The 18,841-nt window shown below is 45.4% G+C and overlaps 4 non-coding genes and 1 pseudogene across 4 annotated transcripts; 1 reads left to right on the top strand and 4 right to left on the bottom strand.

The window, feature by feature from the left end:
• Positions 1 to 3,851: 3,851 nt before the first annotated feature.
• Positions 3,852 to 3,924, bottom strand: trnaf-gaa (transfer RNA phenylalanine (anticodon GAA)). The gene has a single exon. It is a non-coding gene; the product is annotated as a tRNA-Phe (tRNA).
• Positions 3,925 to 6,611: 2,687 nt separating this feature from the next.
• LOC138243685 (U1 spliceosomal RNA) lies at positions 6,612 to 6,765 on the bottom strand (annotated as a pseudogene).
• Positions 6,766 to 13,011: 6,246 nt separating this feature from the next.
• On the bottom strand, positions 13,012 to 13,084 carry trnak-uuu (transfer RNA lysine (anticodon UUU)). Its single transcript has one exon. It is a non-coding gene; the product is annotated as a tRNA-Lys (tRNA).
• Positions 13,085 to 14,402: 1,318 nt separating this feature from the next.
• On the bottom strand, positions 14,403 to 14,474 carry trnaa-cgc (transfer RNA alanine (anticodon CGC)). Its single transcript has one exon. It is a non-coding gene; the product is annotated as a tRNA-Ala (tRNA).
• Positions 14,475 to 18,142: 3,668 nt separating this feature from the next.
• trnat-agu (transfer RNA threonine (anticodon AGU)) lies at positions 18,143 to 18,216 on the top strand. The gene has a single exon. It is a non-coding gene; the product is annotated as a tRNA-Thr (tRNA).
• Positions 18,217 to 18,841: the final 625 nt, after the last annotated feature.

The raw sequence follows: 18,841 nt of genomic DNA, 5'->3' as shown, positions 1-18,841 counted from the left end.
TTTTTTCTTCCCTTTCTCCAGGAGTTTCAGGGACCTCCAGTTGCTCCTGGGCCTTGGGGGAGGGGGGCTCCACTTCCTGGGCTGCCTCTTCCTGTTGTTCCTGGGCCTCAGGGTAGGGGGTTCTGACTTCCTGGGCTGCCTCCTCCTGTTGTCCGTGGGACTCGGGGGAGGGGGGTTCCGTTTCCTGGGCTGTCACTTCCTGTCATCTTTGGGCCTCGGGGGGGAGGGTTTCCATTTCCTGGGCTGCCTCCTCCGTTGGTTCCTGGGCCTCGGGGGAAGAAAGTTCCGTTTCCTCTAGGACGAGGAAACGGTTCTCCCTTACCACTCTTTTCTTTTGTCCTTCCGAAGGTGGATCCTCTTTCCCTTCTTGCTGGGAGTTATCCAGGGCCCTTCCTCCGGTCAGCCATTTTGTCCGTCGTCCTGGCGGCCATCTTGAGACACTGGTGCGGCTGGGGTGTGGCCTCGGCAGTTTCGGTTCTCTGCAGGGGAGGTGCGGGTTCTTTGTTCTCACCTATCTCCCTTTGTCTTGATACCCGTTTCTGCCGGTCGGCTTCCACCACCTGCGCAAACGAAGGTTTGCTTACCTTGCATTAGTGAAGGAGGTGTCCCTCGACGCCGCATCCATCGCACTTTTTGGCTGCCCGGCAGGTTTTTGCCAGGTGCCCCTCTTTGTTACAGTTGTGACATCTGACGATGTCACACGTGTTCTCCTTGTGGCCGGACTGTCTGCACTTCTTGCAGAAATCCGGCATCCTGGGGTAGTAAAGCTACCCCCTGTCGGCTCCGATGTTGAAGTGGGCCGGGGGGTGCTGGAAACCGTCGACGCCCTCTAGGTCCTCTTTCATGAGGACTCGGTACTGGTGTTTGCCGTACCAGACGCCGCAACTGTCCCTGATCTCCGTCGGTTTGCCCACCACAGTTACATACCTCCTTAGGTACGCTGTTACCAGTTCCATTGGTACGTAGGGGTTGTATGTGAGGACTGTGATGGTCCTCTGGTTTGACTTCCTCATAGGCTCCGGCCTGAAATCAGAGAAACGGGGGTGCTTACCTTTTTCTCTGATCATTTTCGTTGCCTTTTCATATGAGGCGACCGTGGCCATGTAGGCCTCCATGTATCTCTCTGCCTTGTTGTCTTGCAGGCAGTAGAGATCTCCGGCCACCAACTGCAGGATCCCTCTCAGGAAGGTAATGAAAAAGGATTTCGCAGTTGGCATCGTCTCTGTTTTCTTGGTCCAGTGGAACCGGATCAGTGTCTTCTTGTCTGCCATCTGGAAAGGAGAAAAAAGAAAAAAGGAGAGAAAGAGAGAGAGCAAGGTCCTGTGGAGAGGAGGGTTTAGCTGCTAAAGGAGCAGCGAGGGAGCCCTGGCCTTTGTCCTTGTGGGCAAAGCCCAGCTAGGTGCAGGCGCAGGAGGAGAGAGAGGGAGGGAGCGGATAGTGCTTCCGAGTCTCGAGGAAGAAAGTAAGCACCGCGGGCAGGCCACGAGTACCTACTCCAAGCCAAGAGGCCAAGGAGGTGGAGCAAGAGAAAGGGAGCGGATAGCGCTTCTGAGTCTCGAGGAAGAAAGCAAGCACCGCGGGCAGGCCACGAGTACTTACTCCCAGCCAAGAGGTCAAGGAGGCGGAGCAAGAGAAAGGGGGAGGGGAGAGGAGAGAGCAGAGAGAGAGAACGTTGCTGCCGGATCCCACCCAGCTCAGCTGCTGCTTGGCCTTAACCCCCTAGGCTCAACCTAGGGCGATACCAGCTCAAGCACTCTTCAGGATCTTCGATCGCCTTCTAGAACTTTGGAAAGACAAGAACTGCGGGCATGCCACTTGAACTTGATCTTAGCCAAAAGGCTGATAAAATCGGATTCCAGCTCACTGGCCCTGCAAAACTTAGTTCAAGACTTTAAACTCTCAGACACATATAGATGTATATATCCCACAACAGCAGGATATACATGGTCAGGGAGGAATAGCAGCTCCAGAATTGACTATTGCTTTGTCTCAGAGAGAGTGAAAGTTGCTGGGGTCACTCTTCAGCCTGTCTTCTTCTCAGATCATCAGGCTTTAGGGTGTAGAGTGGAACTCCAGGGCGGGACTGTCTTTGGCCCAGGCCTCTGGAAACTCAACACAAAGCTGCTAGAGAACGAGGGGGTAATATCCCGCTACAAAGAGAAACTATCACAGTGGCTGTCCTTGCAGTGTCTGTACGGGTCAGTAGGAGAGTGGTGGGAGGAGGTGAAGGTTAGGACAAAGGCCTTTTTCATGGCTGAGGGAAGGAAGGCTGCTGCCAGACGGAGAGGAGTGCTAGCCAGGAAACAGAGGCAGCTGCAGCGTCTCTACACGAGACAGTGGCTTCGATGTGCTCGAGGATATCACCCTCTTAAAAAAGGACATCCGGAGCATAGCGAAAGAAAGAAGTCGAGGAGTGCTGTTAAGAAGCTGAGTGCAGTTCTTGGAAGAAAATGAGAAGTGTACTCGCTTCTTTTTCAGGAAAGTGGTAGGCTCCAAGTCTGTCATGGAAAGTGTAGTTGATGAGGAGGGAAGAAAGAGTACAGAGCTGAGTGCTATCCTCTCCTGCATCGAGGCCTTCTTGTCACGGACAAGCAAAGGGACTAACCGTGGGGAGCAGAAGTGTGGAGAAAGACCCATATGCGTAGCGGCGAGACGGGAAAAAGGCCCGGGCTCATTAGTGCAAAGAGTTCAGGAATGCCGTATAGAAACCTGTGCCCTCAGGGAGCGGACGTGGGGCGCCCTGGTGCTAGGCGGGTCTCAGGACATCCGAACGTCAGTGCTGAGCGAGGACAGAGTGCAAGACCCGGAAATATATAGCCTAAGAGAAAGAGAGGGGCAGGAAGGACAGCAGACCAGAAACTAGGGACAGGACAGAGAAGGACCGCCCTCTGGCTGCAGAGGGCGTGACACTTCTACTCAAGACTGTACAGCTCTACAGAGGTAAAGGATGAAGAAATTCATTTTTTTACCTCAAAGCTAGAAAAAGTTTTGAGTGAAGAAGATAGGGAAGTACTTGAGGGGGATTTGACAGTAGAAGAGCTGAGAGGCTATGGAGAGCTTACAGAAGGGGAAATCTCCGGGTGCTGACAGGCTCCCTAAAGGGGCGTCTGCTTTTACTACTTGCACGAATGAAGGCAAAAAAAAGCCAATCGATGTTAACGAACGGCGCTTTACAGAGGAGTACTGCCTGACTGGATCGTTGATGAACGACAGAGGCCACTCCGACCTCTTCTCGGTTTTCTTCAATGACTTACTAAGGATCTTCTTCACATTCGCCCATGCAGGGGAAGCCAGTTACACCAAAGCAAACGCAGGAAAGTGCAATTCAAGCAGAGACCAGGAGGGACTTGTTTACACCGAGAGTGGTCGGAGAATGGAACAATGCACCCAGCCCTGTTGCTGGAGCCGATTCTTGATGAGATCTTGAGCTCACTAAGAAGCCCCCGCTGGATGCTAATCTTTCTGTTGTTCTTGCAGGTCCTGCGCTGCTTTTGAGCCGACAGTGCTCGTCCTGGTCTTTTGGCACAGCCCAATTGCAAATGATCGGCTCCGCGTACAGAAGGAACGTGCATTTGGTACAAGAGTGCACAAAGGCACCGGAAATACATTGGGAACAAATGACCGGTCGCTCAAGACCTCTGTGAAGTACAGGAGCGTGCAAAACGAGGCTGTTTCTGCCCGGTCTCGAACCGGGGACTTTTCGCGTGTTAGGCGAACGTGATAGCCGCTACAATACGGAAACCTGCAGGGACCGCTGCTGGTGTCTCGCTTGCGTTTCGGGCTGAGAAAGGGACGCGTCACTTTAGGCAGGGGGCGCTGGAGAGAGGAACAAAGGGCGCGATGAAACAAAATGCCGAAACCCGGGATCAAACCAGGGACCTTTAGATCTTCAGTCTAACGCTCTCCTAACTGAGCTATTTCGGTGGTGCACAAAGCCCACAGCCACGTGCTCCAGCCTTGCTGTGTTGTGGCATGAGCGCACCAAGAGTAGCGGGAGAGTGTTGCAGGAACGTCACTCAGAAGGAAAGCCACCCAGCTGCGCCCTCTGAGCTCTGTCCAGCGCATCTTCCTCGCATGGACTCCTGCCTGCGACGGGCAGGAAACAATTAGCAAGAACAGAACGACACCCCATGGGTGTCTCATGACCGCACCTTAGGTTGTGACACGTGCAGGTGTGAGGGGTTGCCGGGCTACTTTGGAGCAGAGCTTGGGCGGAGGGGGGGCGGGAAAGCAGACAAAGAGGTGACACCTCAAGGTCTGCACAATCACAGCTCTCCGCCGCCCCAGGCTTCCGCTCGATAAGCTACTGGACACACCCGCCCCTTCTCACACAGACCGTGGAAAAGCCCCCGAGTGGTAGGGCTCTCTCTTCCTCTCAGGAGCTCTTGGACACGACGCCCAGACAGGGCGCGGGGAGCCGCCGCCTGCAAACACGGCTCCAGGCAGGACTCCACTCCGCAGGAGCCGCAGAGCAGAGGAGATGAGGGCAGCTTAGCTCCTGTGCAGAGACCTGAGCTGTTGTTGCTGTGGATGCTGTTTTTTCTGCACTCGGGGTAGGAGTGAATGTTGAGTTGCCCTTAGAAATGAAGCAGAGCACTTCAACGGCACGGGTGTGTGTGTGTGCGCCCTGGTGATTCTGGGAGACAGATCGAACCTGGGGTAAAAGAGAGGGGGCTTAGCCCTCTTCCATTTGCTAGTTCAAAGTTGTACAACCCATTTGTATCTGCTAGGCGGCGCAGTCGTCGTGCACAAAGAATGCTTTGAAAAGCGTCAAAGGCAAGTCATTCCGAGTTGGTCGTTTGTGTTTTCCATTCAGACGCGAAATGCTGAAATGATCTCTCGGCTCCTCGGTAACAAAACCGAAGTATTGTTCCCCGTACCGGTACAAACTTTTGGGTTATATGGTATCTTCTTATCCGTTTCTGACGTCACTCAGTCTGATGGTAAAGAGGGGGGTTCATGGTATTTGGCCAGTTTACGAGGTCCTGGCCAAATGGTCAGTTTAAGATGTAGCGGCGAGGCTTATTAATAAGGCAGAATTAAGTGTTTCTGAGCTTTCCCAAATTAGGCCTCATTTTTCTGTTCATCTCTGTGGTGCAGCCACAGAGAAACCATGCAGGCTGATTTAGGGTTCCTTTGATAAAAGACAGCTCCCAAAGGGGGATGCACTTAGCTAAGCCTGGCTATCATGATCAATGGTCATCCATTGGCGCCTATCTGTCTAGGGAGTGCCAGTTGAACATCTGGACTGCATTACTAAGTGTCAGGAGTAAGTGACTCATATCTCACCTTGATCAACCAATCAGGGACTGGTAGGGCCGAGTAACCCACGTGGGACTCTGATGCCCATGGAACTTTCAGCAAATCAATGAGCTGAAGTTCCTCCAGGTAAAAACAGGCAACACAGAGAGCCTGTGAGATTCAGATTCAGTAAGATTCTGAGGAGAATTCAAAGGAGAATTCCAGGGCAGGACGGCCCAGGAGCAGAAGGCTCCCAAGGGCAGGACATTCTCGCAGCGCACCTCCTGACCATCCTGAGACTCAGCCCGGACAACCACGGAATGGCCAGTGTGTCCGAGTACCAGAACTTTCCTTTGTTCTAAGAGTCTGGAGTGGAGGTTGCCAGAGAGTAACCAGCAGCAGGCCTCGTGAACAGGTCAGAACTGTGGACAGCTGAATCACTATTCAGAACTAGCTCTTCATCAGGAACAAACCGGTCCTCTTCCTGACTTGCTGGGACCCACAGTCATCTTTTCTCCTGTGCACAAACTTTGCTAGTTAAAGCCAACACTAACTAGCTGGTCAGTGAACATCAGCAGCGCACCGTCGCAAGCCGCACAGCACAGCCTGGCACCGAGCCAGAGAGCGCGGATTGGACAGCAACAGCCTGCAACTGTTTCTTTGTGCCCGCAGGAGATCTGAATCCCCAGAGATTGGATGAGTATTCAACTTCAATGCATTACAGCTCGAGAATTCAATTGTTATCCCAACCAGTTGATATCAATTTAATTCCTAAGAGTTATGTACTTGTTTTGAGTATCTAATGTAGAAGTTATAACCAAGTTCATTTACGAATCGGTCTTAATGAATGATATACTGAACGTATGTCCTCTTGATATATGTAACTCTTTGTAATTGACTGAATATATATCTTTTGTATTCTGATAACCCTCGTGATAAGATCTGTTAGGTTTATATGCATATTCTATGTATTAATAAATGTATCCTCGTGCATTAGTACCTGTGTGTGTGCGTTGTTTGAGTTATATCGCATGGTTGGATTCTAAAGCCATCAAAAGAATCAATTTTGTGATTTACTGCTACAATTAATAATTGTCCCAGTAAATGCCCAAACCCTATAGAACTGGTGCCTTCAGAGAGCACACTACATTACATTTTGGCTATGGCAACATTACAACAGCAAAACGACTGACTTTGAAAAGGGAATGAATGTCCGGAAGGAGTAGTGTAACCAGCTTGAAATGCTTCTCCGGACCTCTAACTAAAAGAAACCGGGAACAAGCAGTGGCATCGACTCCTTTCGAACTGGGATCTTATCGCAGCTCGTGGTGTCGTAACTCTTCCGTATCTGATATTGGACCAAGCACATCAGGGGAGAGCGCGAACGCAGTCCCCCACTACCAGAAATGATGCAGTCGAGATTCCCACATTAGGGGAATTCGCAGGGGTCAGCACAGTCGGAGTGCAATAGCCGAGCCTCGATCTGGGTGAACCTCCTTCTTGATCCCCAGCTCCTCGCCCCGCACACCACCGCGTCCTGCTGGGCCCACTCTTTCGTACACTCACACGCCACACTAACACTCAAAAGGGTGGGCAAAACGAGAAAACGAGCGCGCCGTTTCCTACACATCTGCAGTCGCGATTGCGCATTCGCAGCATGTCCCGGGACACAATTCGGCCTCATTTGCATAACACCAGACCGGCAGATCGCTACGCAAGCTCGCGTCGTGCGCCTGCCACACACCGAACAAACACCGGAGCCTTTTCAGCAATTTCCAAAAAACGGGCCTGCTTGCCTGCCCACAAGGCTCCGTCTCTTACCCGCTCTCCAGAGCCTGCTGCCTTTTGTGCCGTTCTCTCGGCACCGCTGCAGCGCACACAACTCCTGCAGCGCGGGGAGAAAGTTTCCACGCTCCGCTGCAGGGAAGGCTCGCTGCGGAGCTTAGTACCGATAACACTGCTGATATTGATGGAGTAGAAACAAGTGATGTATTGGCAGCTTTATCTGGGGCGAGCAGTCCTGGAACAACTACAAAAATGTTAGGATTCAGAGGAAGAAATATTTTTCCACCTCACCCAATCCTGTTGCATTAACGAAGCTGAAGTTGGCTGCTTATTCGCCACCTTCTTATTCGCATTTTTCGTTCCACCTTATAAGATGCTACTGTGATGTTATGCCGCCTTTCGCCTGTAGATGGCTCTCTATAGTTATTTTTAAAAATACTAATCCGAGTGGATTACTGGACAGTAAAGAGGAATATGTAAATAATTATTATCCAAATTGCATTTTTGTATGAAACACATTTAAGAAAATCGAAAACCAATTTTCAAAACTCACAATAACACAAACTGGCATGTTAGACGACAAGTAAATAAGACGAAAGCAAACCATTAATTCACTGGCATTTTCTGCATATTTACCACGACCTTGCCTTCTGATTATTAAAAGTCTCAAAATCTTGCATTTTGCAAGAAATGTTAATATGGCGTCTACAATGGGACATTTAGAACATGGCATGTGAGAATATGGTTAACCGAAGATGAGCAAAGGGTGATGGCACTTTCTGCTTATTGCTATGACCCTCCCTCCTGATTATAAAATAGTCTCACAATTCTGCCACTGAGGTAATGTGACAAATTATGAAAATCATTAAGTATAAGAAAATTTACTGTACCATTTTTTAAATATGACCTTCTGAACATGTAAGGATTAACAGTCAACAAAATAGCACCCCTTCTGCTGATTTACTTTTTCCCTCCTTCCTTGTCACCAGAACATCCTAATATTCCGACACTAAGGTAGGAGAGACAAAATCACTTATCATGTACATTTGTAATTACGACACGTCACTGTTGCATTTCTGCGTTGTGACATGTAATACCCACAGTGGAAATTCATAGTTGTGATTATAGGAATGTTATACAGTATATCAGGTGGGTAGCTGCGTCAGCATGCGTAGGCTGCAAAGGAACAAGTAAAGGATTATTCCATGTTGAAAAGAGAAGAAAGGAAACACACCGTTTCGGCTGTGGAGCCTTCTTCAGGTGTGAGAAAGACAGGGCAGTATGCAAAGATTATTATCCTTTTATCTTTGCTGATTGCAGTTTATCTTTGATGACAGCATCAAAGACGTTAAGGAATTTTTACACCTAATAAACAGACACTTTTTTTGAACACCCTTATTTACTGTTAACAAAAGAGCTGACATGTATTATGTGTGAAAGAAAGCTGGTAAACAGCTCGACCTGCTGCCCCCTATGAAAGACACAGTCACTCATAGAATTATTGAAATGGCGGATGGTTTCAAAAGTACACTGGTAGAGCGCGTTAAGATGAGCAGATGCTTTTCATTGCAATTAGGTGAGTCTGTAATCGATTTGGCCAATTCACTCGTTTATGTTAGATATGAGTTTGAGGGTATACTCACCACTATACTAACAAGGAAGACATCGCTCTCTCTGACCCCAGGCATCGTGTCTTGACCCACCATGCTGGAAGCCGACGTGTACTGTGATTCCTTTACAGAGCAGAAATGACAACCGAGGAGCCGAGAGATCATTTCAGCATTTCGCGTCGGAACGGAAAACACAACCGACCAACTCGGAATGACTTGCTTTTGACGCTTTTCAAAGCGTTCTTTGTGCACAACGACTGTGCCGCCTAGCAGATACAAATGGGTTGTACAACTTCGAACTAGCAAATGCAAGAGGGCTAAGCCCCCTCTCTTTTAGCCCAGGTTCGATCTGTCTCCCAGAATCACCAGGGCGCACACACACACACACCCGTGTGCCCTGGTGATTCTGGGAGACAGATCGAACGTTGAAGTGCTCTGCTTCATTTCTAAGGGCAACTCAACATTCACTCCTACCCCGTGAAAAGAAAAGACAGCGTCCACAGCAACAACAGCTCAAGTCTCTGCACAGGAGCTAAGCTGCCCCCATCTCCTCTGCTCTGCTCTGCTCTGCGGCTCCTGCGGAGTGGAGTCCTGCCTGGAGCCGTGTTTGCAGGCGGCGGCTCCCCGCGCCCTGTCTGGGCGTCGTGTCCAAGAGCTCCTGGGAGGAAGAGCGAGCCCTCCCACTCGGGAGCTTTTCCACGGTCTGTGTGAGGAGGGGCGGGTATGTCCAGTAGCTTATCGAGCATGTTGTGTATCTTAATAAAGAGCCTTTCTTATATGATTTAGACTATTTTATTGACTACACAAATCACGCTCTCACAACATATGTTCCCCGCCTTCTACTCTCTCGTTCTGTTGTCTCGCGATGTCTATTCACTATACTACATCCCTTCCTTTGTTATTTTTAAAGTCTATAACTTTACCATACAATTGTAACAATTTTATATCAACACACAGTAAACGGTTATTAACTATTACAACAAAATGTATATAAACCCTTTCATTTCTATTCAATACATTCATCTTTTTTTACAACAATTTCTATGCGTACCAACCCAAATTTTAGTTCAATTTCTACTTAAGTCACTTCTAAATATCACCTCATTTCTAGCAGTCTAAGCAACATCTACATAGATAACACAAACAAAATAGGGCAATTTAACATTTGGAGAGCTATGCAAGTCCTGTATTTTTAAATGTCTCTGTAATGAGCCGGTTTCCTGATAACCCTGCCACTAATGGTTGTTACGTTACTTCTGGGTAAAGTTACTGGCTCTCCTACGGATGTACTCTCCACTGTCTGAGGACTCGGCACTTCCTGCACGTCAGAAAGTCCTGTATTCTCAGCATTTTCTGTTTCTGCAGATTCAAAATCAAGATCCAATGGAGGAGCGTGTCAAAGTTGTTTTACATTTCTCATTATTTTTGAGCCATCTTCCACATTCACTAACTCAAAAGAGTTACAAGAGGTGTTTCTCAATAACACATAGCGAGTGTCTTTGAACTTGGCATCCAATTTACCGGTGTCTAGGCCAGCCACAAACACTATGTCACTGACCTTGAAGTTATGATCCGTGTCTGGTCTGCATATAATTTCATTTTGTGTGCATACTCCTCATGATGTCTATGGATATCTTTTGTCTTTTGAATGTCCCTTGGCTCTTCTTCTTTCTTTTCCACGTTTGGTAATTTAGTCCGGATATCACGCCCAAAGATAAGATTAGCTGGGGTTTCTCCAGATGCCCTGTGTGGTGTTGATCTATAAGTCAGCAGAATCTTAGGGAGTTCCTCTCTCTCTTTTTTCCTTCTGTCACAGCTGCTCTTAAGGCCTTTTTCACGTATCTGTGAAATCTTTCAATTTTGCCATTACATCTCGGATAGTAAGGTGATGCACGGATGTGTTTAATTCCACAATTAGTCAGAAATGATTCAAACAACTGTCCTATGAATTGCCTGCCATTATCTGTTACTACCTCTAGTGGATAACCAAATCGTGCAAAGATGTTCATCAGCTCTCTAATAACTGTGGCTGAAGATATGTCTGATACAACAACCGCCTCAGGTTAAGAAGTATAATAGTCTATGACAGTCAATATGTATTCATTCTGAATGGGAATGCCCAATTTTGTCCAAGGCCTTGGTAATTCAAGTGGTTGGAGAGGTTGATCCTCCTGCAATGGCTGATTCAACACACAAGTGGAACAATTCCTGATTAGTCTTTCAACATCACTGTCCATGTTGGGCCAGTAAAATTTGCTTCTCAGGTACTGTTTTGTACGAACCACACCCTGATGTGTCTCATGTGCTATTTTCAATGCTTGTCTGATTTTTGTTTTCGGTAACACAATCCTCTGTCCTCTTAAAAGCAGTCCATCATATGTAGATAACTCCAACCTACACCTGTGGTATGGCTGCAGTTCATCTGGAATTGGATTAGACCATTGTCCTTTTTCCACCATGGACATCAACAATTTCAATGTGTCATCTTCGTTTGTTACTTGTTTAAGTTCCTCAAGTGTCAGTGGATGCCATTCATAAGTGCTGATTGAAAGCACTCTATCAACATAGGTATCTACGTAACCAGTGTCTTCTGTGTCTGGTAAAGGAAGACGTGACAATGAGTCTGCAACATTGGTTTTCCCTACTATGTGTTCAATTTTGCAATCATACGGCTGTAATCTCAATCCAAGTCTTTGTATCCTGGGTGGTAACAATGTTGCCTTTTTGGGATTGAACATGTAAATGAGGGGTTTATGATCCATTTGAAGTGTGAACTTGCCTCCCCTAAAATATGTCCTAAAATGTTCCACTGCCCAAACACAACCCAAGGCTTCACGCTCTATTTGCGAGTAATGCCTTCCATGGCGCAAGCTAAACGAAAAGTCCGAAAATTCAGAAGTTCGTTTCTACCAGCAAGAGAACTAAAATCTGCAGTGTTCTGCTCGCTTTGAATCCGTCAAGCACTCATCTCTCGTCGCCATAAATGTTGTGTATCTTAATAAAGAGACGTTTTTATATTATTTTAACTATTTTATTAACTACACAGATCACACCCTTACACCATATATTCCTGCCTTCTACTCTCTCGTTCTGTTGTCTCGCGATGTCTACTCACTATACTACATTTAGCAGGACTTCTTGTTGCAGTTGAGCTCAAAGCTGGAGATGATCTCCATATTCTACCGCAGTAACTAGTCCGAAACGTAGGACACAGTACACATTTTTTAAGTGAACTCAGGTTGTTAAAAAATTAAACCAGCGATCTGTCACAGAAACGTACCCCGGTCTCCCGCGCAACAAGCGAGGGTACTCAGCACTATACTAAAGAGGAGCGCTTGTCTGCAGCTGAGTGTCAGCTCTGTTTACTGTCAGCAGTCATTTCCTCATTTCCAAAGACTTTTTCACCTGCCCTCAGCTTTTAAAGACGGTCATAAACGCTCAAGAAGTAATTCATGTCAGTTGGAAGTCTGTTTCTGTTGTCTCAGCTCTTGATAAAGAAAAGCCGTGCGTGGGAGACTCTCTCTCAGAAGAAGTTTACCGTCACCCTGCGAGGGAGACGAGCCATCAATCACCGAGGCAACCACTGAGACAGTTAACATTAAACACGTGAAATGCGAGATGTTGTGATTTTTTTCCCGCTTAAGGCTTCTATCGTTTCTACTCTAACGAGAAAGACCTCTTTATTAGAAGTGAGATTTTAACAAACGTCTCCAGGGTTAACTGCGACCTGAACGCAACGCCTAAGACCATAGCAGCGCTCAATAAAAATGATCAGAAACCGAAAGCGCTTCTTATCCGGATCAGTATATTCCGATACCACTGGTTCTACCGAAGAAATAAGAAAAGCCGAACTCAAAGCACTGTGTTGCCATTACGGGTACTCTGTCTGCAGCTGCTTTAAGATCTACTCACACCGTGTTGCCATTAAGGCTACCTAGTTAAAAAAAAACTTATCGTCACCTTTTTGAACGTGATTATTAGACACCCGTTAAATCTCCACCGAGGTTTCTTGAGAGATCGTTCAGCGAGCGAGTAATAAAAAACTACGTCGCTTCCAACCTCTGCTGTCACTGTAAACTCGGACGTGATGTTCTGCAGATGTGCAGTGTGCCTTTCCTCTTGTCGTATTCAAGAGTACTCACTGTGTGAGCTCCTCACTGCGTGTTCTGTACTCTACTGTGATTTAATCTAGATGATTACGTGGAGTAGAGTGACAAGATCTACTTGAACATTTTCGGTTTGTGAAATGAAACACTAAATACACTACTGTAAATACAAGTAATGGACATTTAAAATAACCACAGTACAGCTAGAAGAGTGAAAGATAAAAGACTATTTAGAATGACATTCACAACATACTTAAGAACAGCACAACCGCCCGAACAGGGACTTGAACCCTGGGCCCTCAGATTAAAAGTCTGATACTCTACCGACTGAGCTATCCGGGCTCTGAAAGATAGACTACACTGTCTGGATCCTCGCGAGTCACGTGTCTCTTGTGCCGAAGAGTAGTCATACCTGACCCGTCTGCAATGACCACTGACAGACTTTATCCAGAAGCGACAGCACCACTCCCAGTAGAATGAGTGAGAAATACAGCATGACATGGGTAGTTAAGGGGCTCCCACAATCCATCTTTCCTCACATTACTGATTTTTTTCAATAGCATTTTGACCTTTTTTCACATTCAGATTTTTTTCTCATTTAATAAAATCTTTTAATCAACAACATTAAAAAGAAAACAAATGGAACGTTTTTTGGAACAATAAAAAATATTTCAATGCCTTGGTTGTATACGTGTGCACACCCTTTATAAAGGGAGTTGCAACACTGCTGAAATTTAAAGAGCATATCTGTAGAGAAAACTGCCTTGATGTTAAGCTTAGGGAGCCTGTCTTTTCGAAATTCTATTTCTTAACACCTTGCACAGCCTCCCGACAGACTAATAAATATTTGTTGGAGAAATTGGCTCACACACCGGAAGACACACGTTTATTTACGTTAGAGTATGTGAATAACAGTTTAACCGAAAAAGTTTGTAATTGTGATTTTGTTAAAATTCAATAAATCGTCTATCAACAGTTAGAATTTATTAAGAAATTGTTTTATTTCATAAACTATAAGACAATTCAGAGAGTTTATAGGTCATATCCGTCGCTTATGTTCTTTTAACTCTAGAGTTCAGGATCCAAACCAAGCTGCGGACGATTGTGTTTCTTGAATCTCTTGTAATCATCAAAAGTCGATGTGTAGTCCTTCAGTACTTTCTCGAGTTGTGCCATGGATATTTTATACGTTCAATACTTGTCATGCTCTTTTGCATTTTCCTTAACAAATGGAAAAAGTTCAAAGTGTGTTTATGGCAGTGTTTCACATCTACACGAAAGCACTTTCGTGTCCTGTAACAGTACAGGACACGCAGTGAGGAGTTCGTGAAGCTTTCAGTTTAGTGCGGAGTTCAGAAGGAGGATTCGCTCGCTGAATGATCTCTCAGGAAATCCCGGGCGAGATTCAACAGGTGTTTTCTGCAACAGCCATGACAAGTGTGAAGCAATCTCAGGATTTCCTGAATTTGAACTAAATTATTAGTTCAAATAATTTAGGATTTAACAGAACTAAAAGAGGTACATTTAAAACAGCAGCGCAACTCTGCAGCACGTCGAGTGTGCCTGCATTTAATTGTGTAAACCTGGCTCTCTCTGAACACAAGCAAAGAGTTCTCACTCAACAGAAGATTGCGATGTGAGTACTGTAATATAAAGCACCTGGAGATGCCAGGAATTGAACCCGGGACCTCATACATGCGAAGCATGCACTCTACCACTGAGCTACATCCCCGATTAAAAACGTTACGGAACAGACTTAGAGATGTGCAAATGCTCACTGATCACACCACTCACGAAGAATGCCTGCACTTTCCCACTTTCGCATTTCTTCTACTACAGAGTAAATTCATAGGAATGAAAAAATAAGGAAGGAAAAATAATCGCATCGAAGCTTCAAGAGACGGCACAAATTAATCTGTTATTTTTGCATCCAGTTACATGGGCGACGGTGGTTGATTCCCAGATGGGGGAGTGCTTTTTTTCTACCTCCTTACTCGACTGTCTTTCAATTATATTTTATTTGAAAGCTTTTTGCATCTTTTAAGTGCTCTTGATTAAACTATGCATAGAAAAACAGCAGTGCTGATGATTTCACGTAAAAGGGTGAAACGACGCCCCAACCACAGGAATGGTAACAGGAAGGATCGTGTTCTTATTTAATATGTCCTTTTGAGATGTCTTGTCAATGCACACAGGCGGTAGAGCTGAATAATTTACTTTTAGTGGTGTTTTTAAACAAAGATGGAACACGTTCTTTCTATACCAGGAAGAAAGGAGCAGACTTTACCTTTAAGAGGCAAAAATGACACCTTATCAAAGCTAATATTAATTAAAATGACATCACAACAAAAGAGTGGAGGCTTGAGTGAATAAAGCCTTGAGTGGAGCCTTGAGCTTTCATTGGACGTCTGTGTCTCCATAACTTTGTAGGTGAGAGAGAGGATTGTGATAATTTGCAGGTGCTTCTCGGAAGTGCGTTGTTGGTACAGGCGCCTTCCAAATAATTGAGTCAGGTTTGAATCCCAACCAGTGCAAACCCAAATCTTTTCAAGATAATCTGTGGTCCGCTAACACATCTTTTGAAACACTACAACAGGTAACACCCCGTGTGAAACATCATGAGCATCTGTTAAACCTCTCTACCTACCCGTTCCTCACAGAGACATGACGAGGGTCTAAAGGGACATTTTGAGCCGTAGAAACATTTTATCATTCTGTACTTTCCTGTGCAGTCAGGCCAGTTCCACTTTAACTGCGCCCGACAACGGAGGTCGTTTTGAAAACAACGAGAGTAAAGGGACACTGCACGTCTGCAGAACATCACGTCCGAGACAGCAACATCAGAGATTGGAAGCTAGGGAGTTTCAGGTCTGTGTTTTTATTATAGGTTCAAGAAAATCTGAATACCTTTTCAAGAAGTATTTCAGAATCCCAGTCAAATCCAGTACGAATGCCGCATGGATCTGCATTGTACAATTAGTATACTGTTTGTCCGTTGAATCAAACACGCCTTATGAAGCATTTCTAAAACAGGAGAGATCGTTAGGGAATGCGTCTTCCTGTAAAAATAAAATGACTTCAAGGGCACTATAAGCAGAGGTGCTCTACAGAAGAACTATAGCCAGAGATGCCAAAGAGGTAGAGATTTCACCACGTGAGAGAAAGCATCTCAGAAAACGAAGTTGCGGTCGTTTCCACGCCTTATAAAACCACTAGGTCAAACAACAAGAGCTGAAGAGCCGCTGTTGATAGTAACGCGGCCGAGTGCTCTAAGGAGCTGGCTTAAACCTCCAGCCTCTTCAGGAGCATCTGTTGGAGTCGCACTGCTACAGCGTATCTCCTTGTTAAGTATCCCTTTTATTGTTGTTGCTACCTCCAGGCGATGTAAACCAGATTCAGAAAAAAAATAATTTGGACAACATTATTCCCATGTTTCCTTAAAGGTGTAGTGGAATAGTGGTAAGGCGTCAGTCTCGTAAATCAAAGATTGTGGTTTCAAAACCCACCTGTGACTGTTTCAAAGTCTTAAAAAAAACTTGCAATGTAGGAGTCTCAATAGTAAGAGAACATAACTGTTGCCAGTGATTAGTATTCGTGCATATCCTGCCTTGCTTTTTAGTCGACAAAGCTTGTCTCTCTTCACACCCATCTTCCGAATGATCGCCTCAGCTTTGGAAGGAACATGCGCTTGGTACAGCCCCCCACTCCATGGTCTGATCACAAACAGATCTGGTGAGCTGTCAGTCCAGGTTGGAAGAAACATTCGAAAGCACTAAAAATCTGACTTAGGAACGAGAAGACCGTGTTTTTTTAACCGAGTAAACGATAAAATAATATACTGTCTGCAAGTTCAAGTTTAAAGGTCAAGTTCAAGTTTATTGTCATTATACTCATACGCAGGTATATGGTATAACGGAATGCTATTTAGCTAGCTCTCGGACATAAGTAGTACAAAGAAAAAAACACAACAACAATACAATTGTATAATAAAAGAAAGACAGAGACAACAGCCGATGTGCAAAAAACAACAGGTAGTGTGCAAAACAACAAAAAGGTAACAGGTTATGTCGAAAAACACGCATCAAAAGAATGAAATAAAGGGATAGAAATGATGGGGAGTGAGCTTTTGACATGTATGGTAGAGGTAGATTTTCAATGTGTGTTTGGGTTTTTGGTAAGAAAGAAGGCACCGTGAGGTTCAGATCATAGGTGAGAGGTGAGGAGAGAGTGAGAGAGGCTGGGAGTTTAATAGTTTGATAGTGCGAGTGTAAAAACTGTCTCTGAGTCTGGTGGTCCGGGCCCGAATGCTCCGGTACCGTTTTCCATGTCATGCTAAACGCCACAAATTGTGTTTGTCCAGTCGTATCAATCGTCCTAAAGTTACAGAAAATCGGATGCGACTGGTGCAATCAGCACACATTTTTTCAGGATAGTCGAGCGGTTTAAAACAGCAAATTCACAGCTTCGTGTCTTTTAAGCTTTGTGTTTCACTCTCCAAATAGAGGCACGAGTTCAAATCCCACTCCCGACAGTCAGGCGTTTTACCCTGTCTTTACCTGCCTTTACACTGTTTCAGTCTTGTTGTGCTCGCTGACAATCACAGTACGAGGAAAACGGAGAAACTGCTTAGCAAAAACATCACGGACAGAAAAAAGCTTCATAAACACGTGAATGTGATTAGCACCGGTAAGGTATGCATTCAAATGTTTAAGGCAGATTTATAACAGCAGCAGAAGAAAGGTGCAGCACAATGCAATTTGTGAGAATTCACGGGTTTTTATGCTGCTTGGACTTCTTTCAAGCCTATGAGGTGACCCCCGTTTTATTTTCATTTTCAAACTTCAGAACCGAATAACAAAGAGGTTTCATGTGTGACAGCATTCCGTTGCAAATACCGTTTCCACGATGTATTCAGCGACGGGAATGAAATATTTTAGTGCTGGCTCAAATACGAGGAATTTCAGGAAAACCTGGAAAAGCAACGCTTGCAGTAAATGACATATCTAAAGCGTGTAGTCAGCATGAACAGAACAACGCAATGCTCTGTAAAAATGATCAGAAGCCGCAATTACTCTTTTATCTCGGGCAGTTCATTCCGATACGATGTTTCCGCAGAATAAATGAAATGCCGAACTCCAAACATGTTGTTGCCATTATTGTACTCCTGCTGAAAGAAGAAAGAAAGGTGTCGTAAATGAACTTTGTCGCCCGTAGGAGATGTCAAGTGCATTGGACATGAAAAGTGCCGGATAAAACCCATTTCTATACGTTTCTCTTAGTGCCGGGGCTCCTATTGAATGTAAATGAGGCAACGTGCTCAGCCACCAGACTCAGCGCTTACTGAACGCAGGTGTCTCAGAGCGGTGTGTCCAAGTCGCAGTAAAAGAGGTGGATTCTGCCGGCGCCGTGGCTTAGTTGGTTAAAGCGCCTGTCTAGTAAACAGGAGATCCTGGGTTCAAATCCTAGCGGTGCCTTTCTTCCTGTCTTCTCGCACCGTTTATTGTTATAGAGAACATGCTTCTGCATTACCTCAGTCAATATCACCGGGAATGTGAATAGAAATGTAAACATCAATATTTCTGCTGTCTCCTGAGAAACACAAGTATAGAGTCAAAACACAATAAATAATGCTAAACAATTATTCAGTTAACACCCAGATGTGACAAAACACATTTAAGACTTACATCCCCTTTAAATATGTATTTCCTTAATATCAGTTCTCTTCCCTCCCCAGGACACCTGCAAATTCACTAGAGCATATTAAAAGCTGTGTGTAAGTCTTACATGTGTTCTGTCACATCTGGGTGTTAAATTAATGGATGTGTTGTGTTATTTAATATGATTTTACTCCACGCTTGTGTTTCTCGGGAGACAGCAGAAATATTGGGGATTTGCGGCTACAGAAAATAATGTGAACTTTACAGGCAAAAGTAAGGTTAAGTTAAAGAAACAAAAACGTATTGTCACCTTTTTCAACGAGATTGTTTAAGACATTTGTTCGGAATAGTATATCTTCTCGTGTCTGTGGCTGTTATCCTACAATAACGGTGGTGAAATAGCAGGAATGTGCGGAAAGAATCGGAGATTGAACAGAAGACT

The sequence above is a fragment of the Lepisosteus oculatus genome, chromosome 14 (assembly GCF_040954835.1).
Source record: "Lepisosteus oculatus isolate fLepOcu1 chromosome 14, fLepOcu1.hap2, whole genome shotgun sequence".
NCBI classification, from domain to species: domain Eukaryota; kingdom Metazoa; phylum Chordata; class Actinopteri; order Semionotiformes; family Lepisosteidae; genus Lepisosteus; species Lepisosteus oculatus.
The sequence above is the reverse complement of the archived record's forward strand: the minus strand, read 5'-3'. Positions and strand labels throughout refer to the sequence as shown.